Genomic DNA, 6,100 nt, shown 5'->3' with positions numbered 1-6,100 from the left:
AAATTAAATTATTATTATGTTTTTTTGTGTGTATACTGTTTTATTATTATTTTTTTTTGTGTAATTATCTATAGAAAGAGTCCAATATTCTTGACAAAAAACCAATATTTCTATACACTATCACGATTGTCTATCTGCCTCTCCTCTGTTTTCCTTTAATATTTTTACTCGATCCTTCTTTTTAGCTAAATAACACCCTCCTATTTAACTCGACATATACTAGTAAAATTTAATATAAATTTTTATAAATAAAATTGGATATTAAATTACATTAATCATGTCAACTATAAAAGTGGTTGTAATATACTAATAATACTATCATACCTATTTGATTTCATAAAATTGAATATGCCAGTATTAATTTCTGAAGATCGAAATTATCTTTAATTATAATTAATTAAGGTAACTAGATCTATATTTAAGGAACTTTATGATATTCTTATTATTATAATAAATAATAATTATATAAGTGATTATTTACCTTCCTTGATCGTCACTTCCATGTTTACCACGTTGTATATTTTTTTAAAAAATATATTATAAGTAACTAGTAGTAGTACAATTTTATGCCACTTCTACAAGTAAATTAATTTTTTTTTTATTCTCTATTATTTTGTTGTAGGTTTTATACTTAAATAATACCAATTTTGTGGAGAAAGAAGTAGAAGGAATGAAAAATGTGAAGAACTAATTACTACTATGTTTTTTGTTTTCAAATTTCCTATGAAAAGATTACTATGTTTTCTTTTCTTGAAACTTTATAGTATTTCCTTTATTCAAAATACTTTTATATAAAACATTAATTCAATCTAGTATAATATTGAAAGAGTCAATTTTATTCGCTTTATGCTAAACTAAGTTTAATTTTAATTGCTCTAATTTAATTTAATTTTTATAGTTGATCAATTTAAATTATCAATAATGAAGTCATTGAACTGAATTTATTGGTGTTACATTTAGTTTTGAAAGTGAATCAATCAGCATAAGTTCATTATTAATAAAAAATAAATATTTAAACCAATAAAAAAAATTACTCAGTTTTTAATTAGAAGGTATTTCCTTCATACATCTTTATTTGAATAAAATTGCAAAACAATCTACTATTATGTTGTTCAAATACCATCTCTGACTTGTTGCAAAATATGTCTTCTAAGCTTGTATTTTGAACATGCAAGCCACGTTGCTACGTAGCACCTTTCTTCATTAGAGTCAAACTACAATAACCGTAAAACATAAAAGAAAACTTTAACTATGTTTTTGCAAAAACTAAATTAAAAAATTACTTGCATAATAATAAATCACATTAGAAAGAGAACTAACCGCAAAAGACCTGCCATCAAACTTACAACGATGAATCATGAATAATATTACGAAGATTCCACAATCATAATCATTTGGTTGTGTAGGAACATTAGCCGCACGAACAATACGAAAGCTAGCAAAGTTGAAAGTAGAATGTCTGCTTGTAAATTCATTCTCTAAGCCCAAATCTAGATTGCGTAACTACAATTACAGTAAAATTTAAGAGTAAATAAACTTTAAATTTTAAAACTATTTAAAAATCAACTAATAAATCCTTACAATATCGACAATCTTAGAAGATTGTAATATAGGAGAGTTCTCATGAGCAAGCGAGTCCCAAACTTCAACTTTTTTCTCTTTTATCATCACTCGAGCAAGTAAGTAGTGTTTAAGGATCAAAAGAGGAATATAAATCTATAACAATAACTGATGTTAGATTAAAGCATTATAAACAAATAATAAAAAAATTGTTTTTACATGTATCGAAACATACTTCATTGCAATGTTTAAGGGAGCCCATAAATCTTTCGTAGTAATGCATCTTCCTCCAACTTTCATGTAAAGGTAAATTAGGATACGGAAATAAGTCGTTCTACATATTATATACAAAAGATAAACAAAACTTAATCACTAAACATGTATTACAAGTGGACCAAAAAATATACAATCAAAAATCTCACCAATATTCTCACTGGTAAATACCAAATTTTACACTCTTTCTCATTTTTCAACCTCTCGTCTTCAGTTAACAATGATGAAACCATAGTAATAATCTGTATATAAAAAAAATTATCAAAAAAAACACAAACACATTCACATTGTTAATGTAAAAAAGAATGAAACAACATATAACCTCTGTCTCCAATTCCATATTAGGTGCAAGTTTCGAAAACTCGTGCCGTTGTAAAAAACTATAGCCACAATCAACTATAACATCCCTTCATAAAAATAAAACATAAAAAATAAAGCATATACAAAAGCATTAAAATAATAAGGCATGACAAAAGAAAAAAAAACATAAACATGAAAAAACTTACGATGGATTGGATTTAAAAAAAATGTATTCTAACACCTTCTTATCAATCGGTCGAAAAATATTACTGACATTAAAATGCTCAAATAACTTAATCTCATTTTCACTAATAACATGCTTTTCCGAAAATAATGACTCTGAAGATTTGACGTTCATTGATTCATTTGTTAATTTATTTTTCTTCGCTGATTTACATTCACATTTTTTATTATTTTCCAAATGTACTTTCAAATACTCCAATTCATTTCTCATTCGCTCGATTCGTATACTCCATTCCATTTCGGATTCCATCATCAATTTCTATAAAATAAGATAAAAATTATCAAAATGTGAAAAATATATTTTTGCATAAACAAAATTAAAATATTAGTAATACAATTTCATATTTATATTAAAGTAATGACTTTTATAATTGTAAATGTAGAAAAACAAACAAAAGTGAGAGAGTATGATCTTACATGGAACACTTTGAAAAGATTAAAGCTTCTTCACTTTACACTTTGAAAAAATTATAATTTCTTCACTAAACTTTAGTAAAAATAATGCTACATATAAAAATGTTTTTATAAAATTAAATAGGAAATTAAAAATCAAATCTAAAAAAATTAAAATAACATTAAATACGAAGGTATAAAAAAGATCAATTTTAAAAATTGAATAATTTAGTAAACTAATTTTATTTAGAAAAATAATATTCATTAATACACTTAGTGGTATTAGAGAAAGAGACTACAATTATATTATAAAAGAAAAGTTTAAATAATTAAATATAGTAATGTGAAATTGTAAATAGTGCAAATTGTGATTATATATTAAGCAGGTTACGTGTCAAAATTTATTGCTAAAAATTTCTAAAAAAAATTAACCCAATTTAGGGTAATCTAGGTTATATAGTAATGAGTTGGCAAAATATAGTAACCAATAATTTATACCAGTAATATACTAAAAAATATTAATTAACCCAATTTAATGTAATCTATGTTATATATCTTCCATTCCATATGTGTCACAACTTTTAAAAATGGAACTTGCCATAAACTTGCCATATGTGTCACAAATTTAAAATCATTTCTTCAAAAAATAATAACTGAATTGCAAAATACAATAGCCCACAAAAATTAGTAGCACGAATTCAAAATTAAGGACTTTTACATTTGGAAAAGTTGCACTCAATAGTTTATCCACGTGAGCTGAAGTTTTCTCAATCCATTCTTTTGTGCGATTCAACAAATGTTTAAGCTTCCAAAATGTCAGCCAAATCTTGTCATAACTGTAAAGCTTGGCAGAATTAAGCCAATGCAAGTTTGTGCCAAGTCTTGTCGACCATTTTCTGCGTTTCAAGTCTTGCCAAGTCTTGTGCAATCCAACGCGCTTCCAGAAACGATTCCCTCCCTTTCCAAGTCTCTTCCCCTTGGAAGATTTCTTGGAGCTTAGAAAAACCTTTGGTTGCTTAAGAAAAGCCTTCTCAATGTGCTCTGCCATGGCTGCAGAGTGTGGAGAGGTAGGAGACGAGGATACCAAGTGAGAAAAATGGTGGTTGATAAATTAAAATGTTCAAATTAATTAAAACAACAATTATAAATTAATATTTGTTTAATTATAATATATTTAGAAGGAATGAGAAGAAAAAAAAAAAAAGAGGGTTTGATAAATAAGATGACTGCCATGTCATCAGGTAACAGGTCAAAACAAAAAATATTAATTTTAAAAAAATTTGATAACTTTAAATATCATTCATTAGATTAAATCTAACGGTCCATAATTAAATACCCATTCATGGGTAATACCCATTAAGAGCATACCCCTAAGTATAATTTTATAAATATTAAATTAAATTCTAATTTAGAATTTTAAATCTAAATTCGTATTTAATGAATATATTTTATTAAAATAATAAAGAAAATACATTTTAAGATATTCGATCTCCATTGTTGGTTTTACATAGCGTTTGTTTTAGTGAGTAATCCTCCCTAATGAAGGAACGTTCATTAGCAAGTTCGCACCGTTTAATCTAGAAAGATAAGTAGCTTTGTAAGTGTTTTATATGGTATGGATCACCCTAATGCTGGCGACTGTATTTGACTTGCAAAATATGAAACAATGGTAGAAGCTCATAAGATAGAATAGCCTTGACTCTCGCCTAAACCGGACAACGCTGGATTCCAATCTTGATCGAATAAAAAGTTGCCAGAATGTTTAACATTTTAGATGAGCTGACAACTCTATTCAATGAATGGTAGCTTTGACTCTCGCCTAAATGGGACACTGATATCAGTTTGTTGAAAACTTTGGAAATTATTTATGATTGTATTTTTTAAGTATTTTCTCTTATCATTCCTACATGCTATGTGCTTATAATTTCTGAATTGGATTTTGTGTTAAACCATTATTGATTTCTATTTATTATTTTGTAGTATCTTGTATAACCATGATGAATTCCATGTTATCACTCTTGACCGAAAATAAGCTAAATAAATCTAACTTTTCAAAATGGAATGAGAACATTAATATTGCTCTCATAGGAGAAAGTGCCTTGTTTGTGTTAACTGAGCCGTCTCCAGAAGTGCCGGAGGCAATGCATCCAAAGCTGTGAAAGAAAAGTATGAGCGTTGGCAGAAAGCAAATGACAAAGCTCTATACTTTATGCTTTCCAGCATGGTTGACACCCTTAAAACTCGGTTTTCTAAAACCGAAAAGGCTGCTGAAGTAATGACGAAGTTAACTGAGCTATTCGGTAGGGCATCTCTCTAGTCTCGCTTTGACGCGACTAAGAAATACATCAATGCACGGATGGAACCCCATCAAAACGTGCGTGATCATGTTCTCCTCATGGCAAGTTATTTCCAAGAAGCCTAGGATCATTGTAAAGACCGCTTAGTTTAATTTGGAAATTAGCAGTTAATCATGTTTAATTATGGAAAATTATTTATAGATATTTAAATATTTAATTATACTGTTATTGTTGAATTCTGAAATGCATTTTATGTCATCTAGTGATTTTCATAATTTTGCATTTTCGGTGCCCGGTAACATGGAACTCGGTGTTTGGCTCAGTACAATCACAACTTAGTATGTTAGTATTTTGGGGCGGTTTATTAGACATTGGGAATGTCGGGATTGGCCGGGAATTTAGAATTTCCCAAAATACCCCTTTAGTGCCCTTTATGTTATTTTAGTGTGAAGGGGCAAAATGGTCATTTTGCCCCATTTATGTTTTGTCCTTTAGTGGACTTAATAATTGGAAAATATGTGATTTATGTGTATTATGTTGGCTGAATATAAGGGTTTTATGCCTATTTTCTTTTATTTTCAAAAGTTAGAAAAATTTAGAAAAAGAAAAATCAAACCATTTCCTCTCTAGCCTCTCTCTCTCTCTTTCGGCCTCTTTGTGCAGCAAGGGACCTTGGATTTTTCCTTGTGATTTCAACTCTTTTTGGTGTTCTAATCAAGCTAGGTTAGCTTCTAATCATTTCTTCTTTAAGTTTGTTGAAAATGATGTAAAAATGAGTAATGCATGTATGGTTTTAATGTTGTTGCTGCTGTTAGTTGTTGTTGTTGTTTCTATGTTTAAAATGCTGAATTAAATGTGATTAGATAGGTTGAAATGCATGCTAGTTATCCTTGCTCTAGTTTGACAATTTTCTTGTTCAAAAGCTATGGTTTTTCAAATGAATTTGTGAGTATTGTTGCTGTGTTTGTTGAGGTCGATTTCCTGTGTTTTCAGAGGTTATAATATGCATGTTTAAGTAGGTTTGAACTGATTTG

The 6,100-nt window shown here is 28.3% G+C and overlaps 1 long non-coding RNA gene across 1 annotated transcript; it reads right to left on the bottom strand.

The window, feature by feature from the left end:
* Positions 1 to 468: 468 nt before the first annotated feature.
* Positions 469 to 4,669, bottom strand: LOC133030100 (uncharacterized). Its single transcript, XR_009683985.1, has 3 exons — positions 1,582 to 4,669; positions 1,321 to 1,503; positions 469 to 1,214 (listed from the first exon to the last, which is right to left on the bottom strand). It is a non-coding gene; the product is annotated as an uncharacterized LOC133030100 (long non-coding RNA).
* Positions 4,670 to 6,100: the final 1,431 nt, after the last annotated feature.

The sequence above is a fragment of the Cannabis sativa genome, chromosome 8 (assembly GCF_029168945.1).
Source record: "Cannabis sativa cultivar Pink pepper isolate KNU-18-1 chromosome 8, ASM2916894v1, whole genome shotgun sequence".
Lineage (NCBI taxonomy): Eukaryota > Viridiplantae > Streptophyta > Magnoliopsida > Rosales > Cannabaceae > Cannabis > Cannabis sativa.
Note: the sequence above shows the minus strand (reverse complement) of the source record. Positions and strands in the feature narration are given on the sequence as shown.